Source organism: Mixophyes fleayi, assembly GCF_038048845.1.
Source record: "Mixophyes fleayi isolate aMixFle1 chromosome 4 unlocalized genomic scaffold, aMixFle1.hap1 SUPER_4_unloc_2, whole genome shotgun sequence".
NCBI lineage: Eukaryota > Metazoa > Chordata > Amphibia > Anura > Limnodynastidae > Mixophyes > Mixophyes fleayi.
In genome coordinates, this window is record NW_027445888.1 from 321,975 (window position 1) to 341,564 (window position 19,590).

Sequence of the window (19,590 nt, forward strand, 5' to 3'; positions counted from 1 at the left end):
GGCAAGATCATTAACGATATTGCATCAGCAGAAATTGTTTGTAGTGTGTACCCTGCCTCTTTCATATCCTCCATCCAATCTGCAGCCTTTCCAGTTGTCACTGTAAGAGAGATTGTACCTGTCCCTGTACAGCAGAATCATCTAAGAGACTGGAAATAAGTCTTCATAGCCCTAAGCAGAAATACGAACCATCTGATTAGAATAAGAAACTAATTTTTCACCTACTATAGCAACAACTTCTACTGGAGAAGTCTATTCTGCTGCTTCTTCCACCATAAGTTCAAAGAAACATGGCTTTCTACCATCGTGATGTCCAAAGACACTGGAGTCTCTATTCAATATTTTGCCAGAGAATCTGTCCCTTTGTGTTCTAACGACATTGAAATCTTCAGTCATAGCCACTGGAACAGATGTGAAGAGGTGCTGCTTAACTTCATGGAATAAGCTTTCTGTTACTAGCTGAGGGCCATAAATATTGATGTGTCTGAAGGTCACCTCCAAAAATAATAAGACTGTCCATGAATACCTCTGTCAGTCTACAATCACGAGTGTTAATCAGACAGCGACCTGAAAGATGGGAACACTTGCCATTCCCTCTCAGCTTCATGTGACTGCCCTACTGCAGACAAGTGTATCTCCTGTAAGAAGAACACATCTGCATCCAGATATATTAGATGGTCATAGACTGCATGCCTGGTCTTCCTGAGCTTAATGCTACACGCATTACTAAAGAAAGAATTAGAGCAATAAACAACAGTGGCAGCACAAAAAATTATTTCTTATATCTCATAATCATAGCCACCTTGCCGACCACCCGTTTCCATATCTGATTCTACTTGCTCTATCAGAGATCTTCTTTTTTTATTGGTGGATCATCTCCTGACTGCCAACAGGTATCAGTCCCGGGCAGACGTTTGTTGGAAGTAACTGTTACTTCTACGCCTGTCTTCCATAACTTCTTCTTTTTGCTGGTTTTTGGACAACACTTGATTCACCTTCTGATTTACAAGAGGAATTTATCTTTTCTCCTCCTCTCTTTCCCTGTGCATCTGCTCTCTCCTGATGCAGACACTGTTACAGAAGTGGAGGGCTTCAATGGCTGTTGCTAAACCTGAAGAACATTTTAGAATTAATAAAACAGGTTGCATGTACGACAAGCGACTTGTCATAAAGTCATCTACCAATATCCCAATACTGTGCTGTTTAAAAAAACACAAATAGTGCACAGCTAATATCTCCTTAAAACTAAAATTTTCCCATCCACACACTAGCGTTGACCAGAGCTAAAGGATTAAACGTTGGAGTTTTTGGATCTCCCCTGTCAGCTACTTGATTCCCATATTGGCTGCTGTGGATGGATGAAGATTTGTAGAGGTGGGAATACTATGCGTTTTTTATTTATTCATTCAGACCACTGCTGGAGTGAGGATGGAAGTGGGGCACATTTATTGAATCAGCCGAGTCGATATGTCCATCTACAATTAATATGGAAGTTATTTTGCTCCACCTTGTTGCGCTGTGGAATAGAAGTGAATTTTCAGGTGAATTCCGAGCTTTGTAAAATTCTTTACACACTAATTTGCTACATGCAATAATGATGTTCTCTTACAGTCATAATTTAAGCCATAAATGCTATACCAAACACTGTTTTTGGAGAAAAATACTGAAAGACATTGAGGCATACTTTCACACAGAGGTGCTTCCAGCAGAGAAGATGAGCACCTTAATGTGTGCGGGGTACAAGTGCAAAACAAAAGCACTATCAGTGTTGTTGTTCTTAAGCCCATCTTTTGATTTATACTTATGTATAACTCCTACCATCAGGACAAAATAAGAACCTTCCGTTCTGACCAAACTCCACCTACAAATTTGCGCCTTTTGGGTAAAACTCCACCCACTTTTTTTAGGCTTTGCCCTTTTGCAGCTCTCGAAGTGGGAAATCTCGCCAAAATCGAGACAGGTGGGAGGTATGCCATTGTAATGGCTGCCATGGAGTAAGCAAAGGAAATAATAGAATTTTACTTGTTAATTTATTTTTTTTGAAGTACTAAACCCAATTTTCCCACTCATGATCTATATTCATGTTTTCGTATGACAGCTTGGTGAGTTTTCTAAAGACACCAGAGTGAAGGAGGAGCCACCTTATATATGTGTTTTCTTCTGTTTGGTATGTTTTTTCCTGCCTCTGCTGAGATAATTAGGGAATTAACCCATTATAAGGTCTGCTGTACTTCAATGAAAAGCAAATTAACAACAAGAGCTATATAAAAGTTATTAATGAGAAGGGGGGAAAAAAAAAAAGAAGTGCGCCCGAACAGGGACTTGAACCCTGGACCCTCAGATTAAAAGTCTGATGCTCTACCGACTGAGCTATCCGGGCTCCTGTGGAGTTTCTGGTTTGGTCAATTCTAAATGATCACTTGAGTGACAAAGTCACAAACTTGTAAATTATTTTAATTACTGCAGTCCATCCTTTAGAGTAGTAGTGGGCAACAGGCGGCCCACCAAACTTTCACCTGCGCCGACCTGCCTGGCTGCTTTTTTTTAAAGCAGAGAATAAGGAAGATCGGGGGAAACCGACCTTCGAATCACTTGACCTTCTCTTCAGAACACATGGAGGTCACTCTGCATACGGAAGAGGGGAAGGAAAAGGAGGAAGTTCAGTGTGCACTATAGAAAAAAGGGAAAGAGAAAAGATTTGTACAATTGGAGCACTTAATAATACAATTCTTAAACTTTATTGAGTATCAGTAAAATATTATTTTTTCCTGATTTAAGAAAAGTAGCAAAATGTGAAATGTTGAACTAATAAAGTGACAGTATTTACTTATAAAGTGAAATTAAAGGGAATTAAAATTGCAGTCAATGCATATACTTCGTTGTCTATGGCTGTATGTAATAAAACATGTATATTTGTGTAACAATAATGGCTCCATGTGATTTTTTTCTAATTGTGCCAATACAAATACACATATCTTCCTATTGAGAAGATGTGTGATGTGTGAATGAACATACGTTGTATGTATATTCACATATATTTTACTTAGTCACAAACTTCAGATGAACTTGAAAGGACTTTAGTAAAATTATGTTGTTAAAGGATAACATTAATACATTTCATGCATACATTGGCTTCCTTCTTAAGGGTTAAACCTAAGGGTAAGTATATCTCTGCCACTGATCTGTTCATAGAGGTCACAGAGCTGATAAATAACACTCAGTGTAAAGCTGATCTGCATTGCTGAGCTACAGAGTAACAGGTGAAGGAGGGGGTAGGGTGAGCAGTGTAAGCTGTGACTCATTCATACACTACATGTAGTCAAATTGGGTGCACAGCGCTTCCTGGTTGACATTGTGTAAGAGCACCTCCCCCTCCTTCTGATTGGTTTCTCTTCCTTCACTTAGAGAGGCAGAAGTGTTAATGAATGAGTAGCGGGTGAGGTGCTCCTACAAAACCATAATGAGCTAATGTTTACATGCAGGCATTGCAGGAACACTACATAAGGTTAAACAAAGGCGTTTTATAGTCCTAAAATTATCAAAGCAATCCATTACTAGTCATATAAACTACAGAACATAGCTCCTTAGCTTAGGCTAAGAAATATACAGTCATGTCCAAAAGTTTTGAGAATGACACATGTATTGGTTTTCACAAAGTTTTCTGCTTCAGTGTTTTAAGATCTTTTGTCAGATGTTGCTATGGTATACTGAAGTATAATTACAAGCATTTCGTAAGTGTCAAAGGCTTTTATTGATAATTACATTAAGTTTATGCAAAGAGTCAATATTTGCAGTGTTGAGTCTTCTTTTTGAAGACCTCTGAAATTTGCCCTGGCAGCTGTCAATCAACTTCTGGGACACATACTGACTGATGGCCGCCCATTCTTGCCTGATCAATGTTTGGAGTTTGTCAGAATTTGAGGGGTTTTGTTTGACCACCCACCTCTTGAGGATTGATCATAAGTTCTCAATGAGATTAAGGTCTGGGGAGTTTCCTGGCCGTGGACCCAAAATTTTGATGTTTTGATCCGAGCCACTTAGTTATCGCTATTGCCTTATGGCAAGGTGCTCCATCATGCTGGAAAAGGCATTGTTCATCACCAAACTGTTCTTGGATGGTTCGAAGAAGTTGCTCTTGGAGGATGTTTTGGTACCATTCTGTATTTATGTTCTTAGGCAAAATTGTGAGTGAGCCCACTCCCTTGGCTGAGAAGCAACCCCACACATGAGCCATTCATCTTGACATTGACATTTATTTCTAGTTTAAATAAAAATGTGTTTGGCAGATGCACATTACATTGAAGTGATATTTTTAGCGAAGCGACGAAGGTCGGCCCAGATCTTTGGAAGCAATGGTCACGCCTCATGGTGACATGGCTACAACCCCACATAAGCATGCGTATGCCCCATTTTTGCACATGCAGCACCTGATGACTGCAGAACATTACAAGTTGTAAGGTATGATACACACTGCTACTTTTACTAGTATTGCAATAGTGTTCCATTTGTGTTTGTAATGCATTTTGTTCTAATTTTTTTGCGTTTCCCTATGGACAACACAATGGGAAGGTATACAGTGAGCTCAAAATCCTATAAACAAACACAAGACAACCAAGCATTGTTATGCCCTCATTATAAAGAATTAGGTTTTAATATGTGAACTATATAGTAATTTTATTAACCCAAGACTTCTTTTTTATGGATCCTTTTATTACTCCCATGTGAGGTCATTCACAATTATTATTATTATTATTATAAGATAATAAGTAAAATTGCTAAAAATTAAGTTTATAATGTAATATATAAACAACAATTTCTTTTTTTAAAAAAAGCATAAAAAACAAATGTAATAAATTTGGTTTAAACCAGAAATAAAAGATTTATGAACTGCAGACCCAATATCATGATGAATGGCATCTTTCATGTCTACCATGAAAACGGCAATAAATAAACATACATGAATAGACCAGCTGAGGAATCTTTTTAAATACGAATTATAATACTTAGTGGCAGATTTCAAGACCACTTTCAAAATGGATCGCCCAACGTGGGGCTCGAACCCACGACCCTGAGATTAAGAGTCTCATGCTCTACCGACTGAGCTAGCCGGGCATCTACAGCAAACTTTATGAAGACTTGCTCTGAGCACAAAGGGGTGTTGTACAATGAGCATAATTTGCATACATCATTTAACTAGAGCATTGACATGAATTATTATTATTATTACACAGTATAAAGTACTGTACAACACAAAGTGCAAATAAACACACGTTTCAACTGAGAACAGGTGCACAGGGCAAAGAGGAATAAGTGACTTCCACAGCAAAGAGAGAGTGGGAAGGGGATGAAGGGAGATGGGGAGTGAATTTGGAGGAGACTGATTGATTCTGATTTGTAAAGCTATCCACAAATGGACCGTTGCTGGCAGCCAGCTGAGCAACTGAGTCACTTTCCAATTGGGACACACATGTGATTGGCCAAACTGAATGAGATCCTATGAAATCATGAATAAACCAGTTGACAAATCTATTTTTAAATTTATATCAGAATTTACATACTTAGTGACAAAAGACTTTTTCAAAAAGAGATTGCGCCATGTGAAGAAAAATTTTCTTCACACGGCGCGGTTGGAAGGAGGGAGACAACCAAAGAAATTGGTGGTTAGTGGTAAGTAACAGGGAGCCTTGTGCATCGTGAGGCTGCCTGTTGCTGAGTACGGTCCTACAACACTGCTCTGATCAGACAGGAAGCAGGAAGTATTCTGTGAATGTACCTTGTTTTCTGGCCCAATTCTACCCACTTTACTCTGGCTGGCCACCCATGGGTGTCTTCCTAGGCCAGGGAAGCCTACCCAGTACCTTCTAAGGTTCTTATTAGTCACTCAGGCAAATGCAGTTAGAAAGTAAAGAAAGTAAAGCAATACATTTATTGTAATAAAAACAATCACTAGATTATTATGTACACACAGCAAATATATGCCAGGCAAGTTTACCACATCATATGTCCCTTACCCCACTAGCTTAAGGAGATACAGTCACTTGGATGTCCTGACTTATAGTCCCATGGAGTGGGAAAAACTATATGTGCGTAAGGTAACGTATCCCCCCTCTCCCTATCTCATGCTTTGATGTGTAGGTCTTGATGGCTTGTTGCTGTTCCTCTAGTCGCTGAAGCATATAACGTGTGGAATTCCACCTTGTTACTACCTCTTGCTTTAATTGGTGACATGGCAGATGATATTTTTTTTGCAGCTGGTGAAATGTTCTTCATTCGGTCACTAAATGCCAAAAGTTCCCAGATATTTTACACACCACAAAAAGCATTTCCTGCATTGACCTCTCATTTTTTAAAAAATTCTGCACCACCCAGTTTACAATGTTGGCTCCGTTATCAGCGATGAGGAATCCTGAGGAGATTCTTAGCCGGGTGAACCATTTTGCTATAACATTCCAGAGATTTTCCAACAGATTAAGAAACATACTGGTGTCAGTGAATCCAATGATACAGAGAGTAACTTGCCTGTGAATGACCTGGCATTGTGTGCTGACACTACTATGCTGAAACAATTAGGAGGAGGAGGATGAAACTGCCGATGCTGCTGCTGATGGCGATACATCTTCCCAGTGGGCTCTTACGGTCATGTAGTCTTTTGTTTGACCAGTACCTCTTGTCCACATATCTATAGTTAAATGGATAGTCGGTACAATTAGATTTCTAGGGTCTGAATTACTTTTTGTTTAACCTCCTGGTACAGGTGAATAATTGCTGTTTGAGAGAAATAGACTTGAGATGCAATCTGGTAGAATGGACCCATGGCCTCAACTAAACGGCTAAAACCTGATGCATTGATGGCGGAAATTGGACACACACCTAACTTAGCTCTCTTGGCTTTAGTGATCCGCTGTGCAACAGGATGCTGACTGTCATACTTGTTTCCTCTTCAAACGCTTGCTTCTCAGAGAATTGTTGTTTAAAATTATGCTTACTCTTCTTCGTCCCCTTCTGTAAAGAATTATTATCCCCATCAGATGCAGAAGCTGTAGCATATAAGGATGCCTCTTGGGAATCATAGATTGCATTAGGGGAGTCAGTTGGAATTGGAAAATTAGATGCTGGACTAAGTACTAATAAAGAGGAGGTTGATAATGAAGGTGAAGACTGCATGAGGTATCTATCCATTCTGCAGTTAGCTGATGATAAACTGCTTGTTACTATACACAATTTTCCACCTTTTGTTAAACTACTTGAAAAACTAGCTGCAAATAATATAACAGGGATGAGGTGCTAGATATCAACGCCACTACCTCTACTTATTGTGGCATCACAAAGGCTACAGATGCTTTCTGAAATGTTGCGTGGTTTGGGATATATTTCGACACACAAAATATGCTTTTTTGGTCTTATCCCCTGGCATGACAATGCGCTTATCATGGTCCTGAGTGGCTATCACTGGTGGCTGACTTACTTGGACACATTCATTATCCTCCCCATTATCTTATTCAAGTACAACACATTCCAACATTTTCAAATCCACAATTATACCAGTCATCCTGTTGCACTTTAGCAAGTTCCAAAGTGGCATCCTCAGTTTCTATGTCTAAGTCGTCATCATTTCTACTGAACCACACAAATGGGTGAGACATTTTGAAAGGAGACTGCTCTATAATTACTAGGGGTGTGCACCGGGCACTTTTAGTGTTTTGGATTTTGGGTTTTGGGTTCTGATTAGCTTGAGGTTTTGGGTTCTGATTTGTTTTGCCAAAACACCCGACGAAAGGTTTTGGTTCTGATTTAGGGTTTTGGGTTCTGATTTATTTTTTAAAAAGCATAAAAAGTGCTAAAAATCTATTTTTTTTTTGTTTTTCACTCCTATGCTATTATTAACCTCAATAACATTCAATAACAATCATTTCCACTAATTTCCAGTCTATTTGGAACACCTCACACCTCACAATATTGTTTTTAGTCCAAAACGTTGGACCGAGGTAGCTTTCTGGACTGCGTAGTGGAGTGGGCCCGGTACCCAATTTGGTACCGGGGCCACAATATCTCACCCTAAACTGGTCATAATTCCACTGCACAGCTGCCTGCTCCTACATCCTCTGCAGCATATACAGGGTGTAGTTCTAACGCATCAATACCTCTTGTTTTTGACGATGACAGGTCATTTTAATTAATTTTGGATTTGGCCCCAACATTGAATGTAGTTTAATATCTGATACGCATCTATCTGGGCTGCGTAGTGGAGTGGCCCTGGTACCCAATTTGGTACCGGGGCCACAATATAAAACCCTCAAATGGTCTGAATTCCACTGCACAGCTATCTGGACTGTGTAGTGGAGTGGCCCTGGTACCCAACTGGGTACCGGGGCCACAATACCTCCTCCAACTGGTCTGAATACCACTGCACAGATGGCGGACACCGGATGCACGTCTAACACCAACATAGCAGTTAAGGCCGCAGTTATTTTTATTTGGAACTACTAAAAAAAAAACGTAGCAATAGAAATGGCAGTTCCTCTTTTTTTGAAATACAGAAAGAAAGAAAGTAGTTATAGAAATGTCAGTTCCTCTTTTTTGGAACTACACAAACAATGAACGTAGTAATAGAATTAGCAGTTCCTCTTTTTGGGAACTACATAAAGAATGAAAATATTAATAGAAATGACAGTTCCTCTTTTTTTGAACTACACAAACAATGAACGTAGTAATAGAAGTGGCAGTTCCTCTTTTTGGGAACTACATAAAGAATGAAAATATTAATAGAAATGGCAGTTCCTCTTTTTATGAACTGCACAAACAATGAACGTAGTAATAGAAGTGGCAGTTCCTCTTTTTGGGAACTACATAAAGAATGAAAATATTAATAGAAGTGGCAGTTCCTCTTTTTTTGAACTACACAAACAATGAACGTAGTAATAGAAGTGGCAGTTCCTCTTTTTGGGAACTACATAAAGAATGAAAGTATTAATAGAAATGTCAGTTCCTCTTTTTGGGAACTACATAAAGAAAGAAAGTAGTAATAGAAATGGCAGTTCCTCTTTTTGGGAACTTAACAAGAATTAGAGCATTTTTTTATTCAGAAATGATGAGTCTCTCTATTAGAGTGTAATGCCCCTTAAAACTCCTTTAAATAAAATAGTACGTATTCTAGGAGACCCGGTTTATATATTTAAATTGGTTCTGCAAAAATATGCATGATGATCACTGTACAGAGATCTGCAATAGAGCAGCCATTAAAGTGGCCTGATTAAAGGTCATGTAAGATCTTAAAGCACTCACAATTATATAGATACTGTATTCTCGTTAAAGACGCTTCCTAACGTGTATAAAAGTTGGCACTTATATAGCGCTTGCTTCACTGGGTGATGTGAGCAAGCGGAGTGTGTTAATATGGAGAGACCCTATCTAAACATTAATATGATAGAACAAATAGCAGCGCTGTATACGCTGTGTGTAGGTAAGGTAGGGATCTCAAATACCATGACACTCTTTTTAGCCTAATCCCTGTCAATGTAATATCACGGAAAGCCTATTTGATTATCAAGGCCAATGGTTAGCTTCTGCTAAATCAGACAGAGTATGCAGCGCACGTCTAACACCAACATAGCTGTGCCGGCGACATGGCCTGCAGGAATATCTCTGATGGAGATAGAACTAGGCCCCAAAGAGCACATAATGCCAAAAAAAGAGTTGCAAGATGGTATTGTCCTTGGGCCCTCCCACCCACCCTGATGTTGTTGAAATAGGACATGGCTGAAATGATTGGTTTGTTTGGGCCCCCACACAAAAAAAAGCTATTCATCTCTCCCTGTACAAACTAAACTGGCTCTACTGAGGCAAGATGCCGTCCTCATCCTCATCCTCTGATTCCTGGGCCCCTTCAGTGTGTACTTCCTCATCCTCACACATTATCAATTCGTCCCCGCTGGACTCCACAACCACAGGTCCCTCTGTATTATCTGGAGGGCAGTGCTGTACTTGATTGAGGAATTGATAATTCATTTTTATGAACATCATTATTTCAACGTTCTGAGGAAGCAACCTCCTTCGCCGCTCACTGACCAGGTTCCCTGCTGCACTAAAAACTCTTTCCGAGTACACACTGGAGAGGGGACAACTCAGGTAAAATAGAGCCAGATTGTACAGGGGCTTCCAAACTGCCTTTTTTTCCTGCCAGTAACAATATGGACTGTCTGACATGTCTATTTGGATGGTGTCAGCAAAATAATCCTCCACCATTTTTTCAATTGTGACAGCATCCAATGCAGCGACAGTAGACATGTCTGCAATGGTTGGCAGGTCCTGCAGTCCAGACCAGATGTTCTCAGCATCCCCGCCAGCGGCTCTTTTAGGAAAACTGAGCTTTTTCCTCGCAGCCACAGGTGTTGAAGATTTGGCATCGCCCTTGGCAGACGACGTTGATGGCATTTCATCGTCTATGTCATGACTAGTGGCAGCAGCTTCAGCATTAGGAGGAAGTGGGTCTTGATCTTTCCCTACTTTATGGTCCAAATTTTTGTACTCCATTATATGCAGCACAAGAGAGCGTACCCCTAAACCACACACACTCTGCAAAGCCTTTACAAATTATCTGCGGCACAGGAGAGTACCACTGGACTGGAGTTATACAGCAGTACCTAGTATTTTTAAAATATTTTTATTTATTTTTTTTACAATTATTTTTGTATAATTTTTTTATAATTTTTAAATTTATTTTTTTACATTTTTTTTTTATAATTTTTGTATAATTTTTAATTTATTTTTTAGCAGAACAGTGCAAAGGACACAGGCAGCACCACTGGACTCAGCAGGACAGAGCACAGGACACAGGCAGCACCACTGGACTCAGCAGGACAGAGCACAGGACACAGGCAGCACCACTGGACTCAGCAGGACAGAGCACAGGACATAGCACCACTGGACTCAGCAGGACAGAGCACTGAACAAAGCACCACTGGACTCAGCAGGACAGAGCACAGGACATAGCACCACTGGACTCAGCAGAACAGAGCACAGGACATAGCACCACTGGACTCAGCAGGACAGAGCACTGGACAAAGCACCACTGGACTCAGCAGGACAGAGCACAGGACAATGCACAAAAGTACCACTAATATTAAAACAAGGACAGGAGCTCCCTAACTGCAACCTCTCTCACGAGTGATCGCAGCCAGAATGAAGATGGCGGCCGCTAGCGCTGAATTTATGACATCCGATTCTCACGAGATCCGACGCGAGACTTGGATGTCATAGCCTCGGTTTGGCTCCGTTTGGCGCCCAGAAGTTCCCGAACAGTGCTCGGATCCCGCCGGATCAGCACTGTTCGGGTGGGCTCGGATTTCGGAAATCCGAGCCCGCTCATCTCTAATAATTACAGTGTCAGAATCTGAAATCTGAACTTCGGCCTGTAACGTAGATGTCTTTCATTGCCACAAGGGGCTGCGCCGGCCACGGGGCAGAGAAGTAGAAGCACCAGCAGTGCAGTCCCCCTGCCCTATCTCCACTCATAGCTAGACGTAATGACATACTAGCATTGCAGAAGTTCTAAATCCCAATCTGAGCCGGCAGATCTGTCTTTTTATTCTTTTATTGCGGAGAAAGTTAATTAACAGACTACCCAGAGGCAGGATCCTGTGCAGTGAACAGGCAGAGGCGGTGACGAGGAGGACGAAGAGAGAACACGCTGATTTCCTGAGAGGAGAGGATTTCAAACCCAAGTGTGGGGAAGTATGCAGCGGTAACCAGCCGGGAACCCGACCTCTGGAGAGGGATAAAAAGGTTTCCCTACATGCGCAAGATCATCCCACATGGGGTAAGAGTCCAACCTTATCAGGTTCATAAGCGATTTCACTCAGATTATACCTCTTTATTTGTTTTTATATTGTGCTTAGAATAAATGTATTTTTATTATGGTAATGCACCATTTGGAGCACTCTTATTTTTCTTTTGAGCCTATACTCAAAGAATTATGTGGACTTAATTGAAGATCTACAAGTGTAATCCACTACCATCTTTGGAGTCACAGATATCCTCCTGTGTAAGTGCATATTTGTTCCAGTGGAGAACTTCTGGTCACACATGGTGATAATTAAAATACCTTTTATACTACACGGGCATTATAAGGTTTTTTGATCGTAGCAAAATATAAGTGAATACAGAATAACACGATCTTTTTCTGTTTATTTATATGTATGAACATTTGTGGAAAACCATATCTGGATACACAATACCCTCCTTTTGGGATCAAATCTTGTTGGAACCATATGAACATTGAGGACATTGTTCTTGGGACTTTTTAAATACGTACATATTTTGGACTACCTTTTTTGTGTTCTTTTTGAGATTTTATAGAGTATAAGCGCCAGATTTGTTTGCATATGTTTGTAGAATCTGAAATGTCAGACTCATATATAGCACTCTTGTCAGGATTCTGTGAGTGCCCAATTTGTTAGTCAGTCTCAGTGTTCGTTTCATGCACTAATGTGGCTGTTTTGGAGGTGACAGACCTACATGCAGAGCAAGAAGGTGGTGCATTGGAACATACAGGAGATGCGTGACCGTGCTGTGCACTCTATATTGCAGTGGGAATTCTAGTACGTGTAACAGCAGTGACAGGACCACTACTAGCAAAAAGTGGGCAAAGTCTGAGACTTTTCCTGCCACTGTGGTGAATGGAATGGTAGCTATTTTCATTTTTTTTACACAAATCACCACATGCATCAGAAACTTTTCCCTTAATACTTATATCAAGAGCTGATGTTTTCTTTGAGATTGAAAAACAGCATTTAGATTTCAAGCACGCTTTGTTGCGCTTTCTTCCCACTTGACCTCTTACTAGTACTGGCATGCTCCTGACCTGTAGACTGAACTACTGACAAGAGGAGTAAAGCTACTTAAAGTTGGAGCTACTTGTCGCTGTCACCACGCCAGCTGAACGCCCAGTTAGAAAGGGAAAGGAGCAGGCGCGGTCTGGGAGAGGGATGGCCGGGGGGCACACAGGCGGCCGCATCGCATGAAAAGGGATGCGGCCGCGTCATTGATGATGCGGCCGCATCCCCTGTCATGTGATGCGGCCGCCTGTGCGCTGACGCGGCCGCATCTGATGTCATCAGATGCGGCCGCAGGGGAAAGTGGTGTTTTTTGCATCCGGGGGGCGGCTGGCCTAACCCCGGCCCTAATAGCTGTCCGACCGAGCGGCCCTGGGGGCCGCTGCCCCCCTGCCCCCCGGGCCAGCCCGCCCCTGGAAAGGAGGGACTTTTACCTTGCAATTTTTCAGACACTGTTCCACAATACAATTGGTTCCTACAAAAAATATTATTATCCTGGGGATGGGAGCTGCTCAGAGTCGAGGAGCACCTTGTTATTTTGCTGTTTAGTAGTTCGACAGTGGTCAGTGATACTGTCCCTCACACTGTTGCATTCAGATTGGAACACTTTGATTTTAAAAGCAAAAAAGAATATTTTTCGACCACACCTAATTAGTTTACTAATATACTATTAATACCGGTAGTCACTGATTGTCTTCTCTTCACTTTCTCACACACAATTTATCAAATATATCAGCCTACATTGCCTACAGACTGATCTGTAAATACACTGATAAGATTTGTGCAGTACAATCACAGCTATTTCAAAATACATGACCTCTTTCACCTTGTACATCCCTCTACAACCTACTTTATGAGCATAGAATTACAGCAAACATCCTACCCACGTGCTATCACTTCTTAAACGGCAGCTGAGAGCAGGGTGGAGGATTAAATATAGAAGATATGCGCCATTTTATCAGAAAATACGTTTGGCCTCCTTTTCAGATTCAAAATTTGCACAAGAAAACAACTCATGACTTAGTTTGACACTGTACACCACAATTCAGATCTGTTGGATTTCTCCGAATCCAAACTTCTCATCTGTAGATATCATTAATAAACCTGCTGATTAATTTTTCAAATTGATATATATACATTTATTTATCAGAATTTACATACTCATTACCAAAAGAGATTTTGAAAAAGAGATCACCCAACGTGGGGCTCGAACCCACGACCCTGAGATTAAGAGTCTCATGCTCTACCGACTGAGCTAGCCGGGCAACTGGTTCTTAATGCTGGGCAACTGGTTCTTAATGCACAAAGGGGTGTTGTGCAGTGAATGTGATTTACATGTATCATTTAACAGGAGCATTTGTATGAACTGAAAGCAATCATAAAAGAGAAGGTCTTATGTCTTGGATGATGAGCAATTTTTGACCTGTGTGTGGTAACATCTTCTGACTGCACAGAAGGCGCCCCCACGTGGTCTAAAATTGACTGTAACTCAAATAAAAGGTATTAAGAGTTCTCTGATTTGTGAAGCTGTCCACAAATAGACCATTGTTGGCAGCCAGCCAAGCAACTGGATCACTTTCCAATTGGGGCACACGTGACTGGCCAAACTGCATGAGATCCACCTACCTGGTGCATAGGCTGAGCAGCTGGATCCAGGGCAGGGCTGGTAAATTTAGACTCAACTCAGCAGCCTGAGGAAAAATGCAGGTGGCCCAGTGAACCAGCTAATGGTAGCTCACTATGGGACCGACTCAGGGGACAGATGTCCCCCTGCCCCCCAGCCCAGCCAGCCACTGGCTGGAACACTGAGGGCCATTTAGTGCATTCATAAGATGTTCCTTCATCTAAGACCTTCTCTTTTATGTATCCTATTTTAGTTTATGCCTATGCTCTTGTTAAATAATATATTTAAGTCATGTTCAGAGTGTTCTTTAAAAAAAATAAAAACAATATTCAATAAAATCTTGTAATCCCAACAAACAGCTTGAATAGCAAAAGTAACAAAGAAATGTGGGTCCAAAAGAATAACATATGAACAGAAGGCATGAGAATAGGGGAACAAAAAAAAAAACAAGCACAAAAAAAACATTATAAGAGATATTAGAGAAACAGTTTTGGCAGAATAATGCAGATTCCCAGTTTGCTGGTGTATGTGTGCCAAGACCTTCAACCCGAAAAGAAAAGAGGTGAGAGTAACCGAACTATGAGATTTATCCCCCTCCAAGTATGTTCAGGTACCCAAAGGTGCAGTGTCTACAGTTACATTGTCCCTGGAAAGGGTTGTTAAATGTATCTAACCAATGTGCTGTATATACAATATCCAATGTATAATTATCTAGGAGGCTTCTGGTGACTGAAGGCTGGAGACTCAGAAATCATCTCAGGAGATAACCTGCAGGACATAGTTCACCGCTGCCCAGCTAATAAAGTTGACATCGTTCCCTGTGTATGCTCTCTATTGTCTTTCATACATGCAGGAGCCAATCCCAGCAGGGGTTGAGTGTGAGGTAGGCAGTACCCATCACCACTGCCTAGCCAGCAAGCTTCAGATTAAACCCTCCAATGGAGCTGAGAGCCAGGGCATTTTCACACTCTCTCCTGGGGGTGCTAGAGTGTTGGACAATGGGAGAGATTAAACTCTAATCCCTAGGCAGTTAGGTAAAGCAGTTGGGAGTGGGTGTTCAGTTGACACTTGTTGGTGCAAGGACTGGCTGGGAATTGTGATCCTGTGTTGGTCTGCACAGCTGTGAAAGGATCAAAGAAGTTCTGACCCCTGGAAGATACAAATCAAAGGTGTAGCAGGGTGTGCAGCGGTTATAGGGCCTGTAGATGTGAGGTCCATTTCACTTGTCATTTGTATATATGTTTTTTTTCACTCTTCATTGGTACATGGGGGTCCTTACAAAATCTTGTTATATCTAGTTACGTCCCTTGCTCTAATCATCCAAATTTACTCTAAGTAATCTACTATACCTTCATAGTTCCCCACTGTCAGAGGTGGAACTAGCGAGCTGTGGGCCCCTGTGCAGCTAAGTGGGGAGGAGGGAACCGGGACCTACAGCTGGCTAGTTCCTTGTGCAGCTGTCCCCATTATCTCCATAGGCCCTGGTGCACTGCACCTGCTGCACCAATGGCAGTTGGCCCACTGTTCATGTTGTTCTCAAAGGGTGTTACCTTAAAATCTCATTGTACTGGGGAATATTTAATAAGAAATGCAATGTTGTGTGCGGCCTGTGAGAAGAGATACAGCAAGACCAGACTCCCCTTCTCGCTCTACTCATGGCCGGATTAAGGGGGGGGCACAGGGGGCACGTGCCCCGGGCCCCCCTCTCTCTGAGGGCCCCCCGCCGCCGGCCGCCAGCTGATTGGATCACCTGTCAGTTGGTGATCCGATTCTGCTGCTTGTGCGGCCCCCCTGACGCAGGCGCACCGCCCCCGCAGAATTTGACAGCTGCCCTGATGTACAGCAGCCGCGGTGCTGTACATCAGGCTATTCTAAGATGGCCGAAATGGAGCTGCTGCGCATGTGCAGCAGCAGCTCCTCACATACCAAAAGCTACTGGGATGCTGTGCTGAACGTGGCTGCCAAGGTGAGTCACACATTCACTTGGAATATGTATGTGTATATGTATGTATGTATGTATGTATGTATGTGGTTATGTGTATATATATATGTGTATATATATATATATATATATATATATATATATATACACACATGTATATGTGTATGTGTATGTATATGTTAATTAAACATTTAATAGAAAAGGCATAAGTACTTTAATTACTAACAAAATAGGGGATCCCATAACATATTTGTTGTGTGTGTCTACATATATATATATATATATATATATATATATATATATATATATATATATATATATATATATATATATATATATATACACACACCGCACATTAAAAAGAAAGAAACATTTATAACATGTCAATAATTTTGATATATATAATATATATATATATATATATATTTATGTTAAAACTGATGTCATTTTATCAGTGTTTCTTTTTTTTTTTAATGTGCCGTATCAATACTATTTTCTGAGGCGGGCTGGGACGGGGAGCTGGGGGGCATATGCCCGCTGGGCTGGGCAGAAAAAAAGGACTATTTTGGGCCGGTCCCTGCACTGGCCCAAGTCTCTATTACTTGGTGGCTGGCCTCTCCTCCGAGACCAGCCACCTTCTATCATTGGCTGCGGATTCCTACGATCCGTCCTCCCCTTCCCCCATGTGTGGCTGCTATTGGTGTCACATGGGACGTGTACCACGTGACAGGTGCCGTCCCATTTGTGAAGAGAAACAAGGTGTCACGAACGCGCTCCCAGCTGCCGTGACGTTGGGGTGTTTGCTGTATGAGGTCACACACGATTTCAGCCCGCAGTCTCTCTCACCTATCACACAGGTTCTTAGACCTACGGAATCGCCCCCAAACACAGCGCTCTCACACCACCAGACACTTCAGGTACAGCCACCACCTATTGGGTACGGCCAATAGGACCCCAATATACTATCTCACACTGGCACACAGGCTTCTAGTTCCACAAACTAGCAAGACTTCCACCAGCACACACAGGGTTAACTCTTCACACCTCCAGACTGTTACACAAATGTACATACAAGCACACACAGCTTGTTAATCAAATGTATCAACAAATCACACACTGGCATTCCAAGGGTTTACCTGGACGAGCAATCTCCTCTACAAAGGCTATGGATTATTTAGAGTATCAAGGACGCAACTTATTAAATTTTAGATTTAATATACAAAAGGTACAGGGCATTCAGATATAAAGAAAAATAAGGAATAAACAAATAATAAGTTTGACATAACAAGCAAACAGTTTAAAATAAAAGAGATAACTTACAGAGCATTACTTACATATAATAATCTGTATGCCTGGGGCAGGCAGAAATAATGGACAGTCCTTCAATTAGATTGATCCCCAAAAGTCTGACAATTTGTTCCCTCAGAACACAGATTTTTAAGCAACCTCAAATGGGTGCGGCATTCACAGGGGCAGGGTTAATGCTAATCGGGGTTGTGTCCTGGGACACCTTTTCAAACCAAATTTACCTGTTGCCTGATTTATTAACCAATTCTACAATGTGATATATTTGTCCTGGACAGCGTTACATCGATCCAATCTTATCATTAACAAATCCCCTATGACTTTGTTCATCTTTTCATATCAAACATGCCTAAGTACAGGGCATTCGCAGAGCTTCCACTCCTTTTCTTCATTTCTCTGTGGGTCAGAATTCTTAATTTATCATATGAGCTGCCCTTCATCATGCTATTGAGGAATAGGTGGTTGATCTCTGCTTTTATTGATTTTAAGTGGCATATTTTAAAACTGAATTCTTTCTGTCTATACAGTATTACATATAGGCTATGTTATCCCCTGGCCTCATTGAGCCAGACCACATGCTGAGCGGTACCTACAAGTCTATTCAAGTGTCACAAGCAAACAGTGCTATGTCCTGGAAGCTGCTAAAAGTGGCAGGCTTATCTCCTCACACTGGGATGTAAAAACCTCCAAACACCATTACATCAGACGCTGCGTCTTTAACTGTTACACTAGCTTATCAATGGATTGATTTGATACAACCTATTTACCCTGCAGTTATGAATTATCCCTTGTAAATAAATGCAAGCTCTCTAATTTACACCTAGGGGTTAGTTTGTGTTTATACTACCTATTGAAGGGAAGTAAATTAGCTAGGGAAATACATGATCAAATACAATGGATGTCTGTGATCTGCATATCTAAAGCTGGTCTCTGCACAAAGGGTTTACCTAACTCAATTACATGTTCTTGACTTCATTTGGTCACACCTTTATCTGAATTGACCATCAGGTTAATTTAGATATTCATGCAAAGATTTATTTGGGTCCTGACATCCAATATTCTATTTCAGCATATCAGATCTATGCTTTATCCTGACATCTCCCCCCTTCAAGAGATGGCATGGGCATTGACTGACAGGTCAGTGCCCAAGATCATCTCATCTAATTTCCCCCTGGGTCCACTGTAATAGCTGCTAGCTGGCTCTTACTGTCATTATGAGCCTTCAACCGATTATCATGAAAATTTCTCTCTATCATCCTGGCAGGGGAATCATACCACTGCTTCTGGCTGGTCTGGGCCTGCATCACGTTCTCATGTACCAACCCTGGTACAGTGTGCACTTTGTCTCTAATCCTCATGTCTTCTAAGTGAAAGCCTGAGGGAAAAATGGCCAGGAATTCCTGATACTGTACTTCTAAGTGGGAACCCCTTAAGGCTGGCACAGCAGAATACCTACTTCTACTCTGCCCTACTCCCCAGTTACAACCTTCCCTGTCAGTGGGACACCCTATGCACTTCTTATCTTGGGGCCTACATAACAGGACACTCCCCTCCCCCTTGGACTCATCTATCTGGGGATGTAGAGTAGCCGGGAGTATGGGCCCCTCATCTATCTCCTCTAAACCGTTAGACGGCTGGCTAAGTGAGTGTGGGCTAGCAACTGACCCCCCTGTCTCTATGGAAAACTCAGACGAATGGTCAGAACTCAGATGTAGATCTGAGTGGTGAACATTCGAACTACAGGTCCCAGCAACAAAGTAAGAATTGCTGTCACTCGCTACTTCCCGTTGGTCAGGACTATGTGTCTGCCCCACATGCTCAATCGCTCTGTATGCAGCTGGTTCAGGCACAGAATATACATCTTCACTCTGCCCTCCCTCCCAGTTACC

At 41.6% G+C, this 19,590-nt stretch overlaps 3 non-coding genes across 3 annotated transcripts; all 3 read right to left on the reverse strand.

Moving 5' to 3' along the window:
- Positions 1 to 2,307: 2,307 nt before the first annotated feature.
- On the reverse strand, positions 2,308 to 2,380 carry TRNAK-UUU (transfer RNA lysine (anticodon UUU)). Its single transcript has one exon. It is a non-coding gene; the product is annotated as a tRNA-Lys (tRNA).
- Positions 2,381 to 5,039: 2,659 nt separating this feature from the next.
- On the reverse strand, positions 5,040 to 5,112 carry TRNAK-CUU (transfer RNA lysine (anticodon CUU)). The gene has a single exon. It is a non-coding gene; the product is annotated as a tRNA-Lys (tRNA).
- Positions 5,113 to 14,022: 8,910 nt separating this feature from the next.
- Positions 14,023 to 14,095, reverse strand: TRNAK-CUU (transfer RNA lysine (anticodon CUU)). The gene has a single exon. It is a non-coding gene; the product is annotated as a tRNA-Lys (tRNA).
- Between the last annotated feature and the right edge of the window lie 5,495 nt (positions 14,096 to 19,590).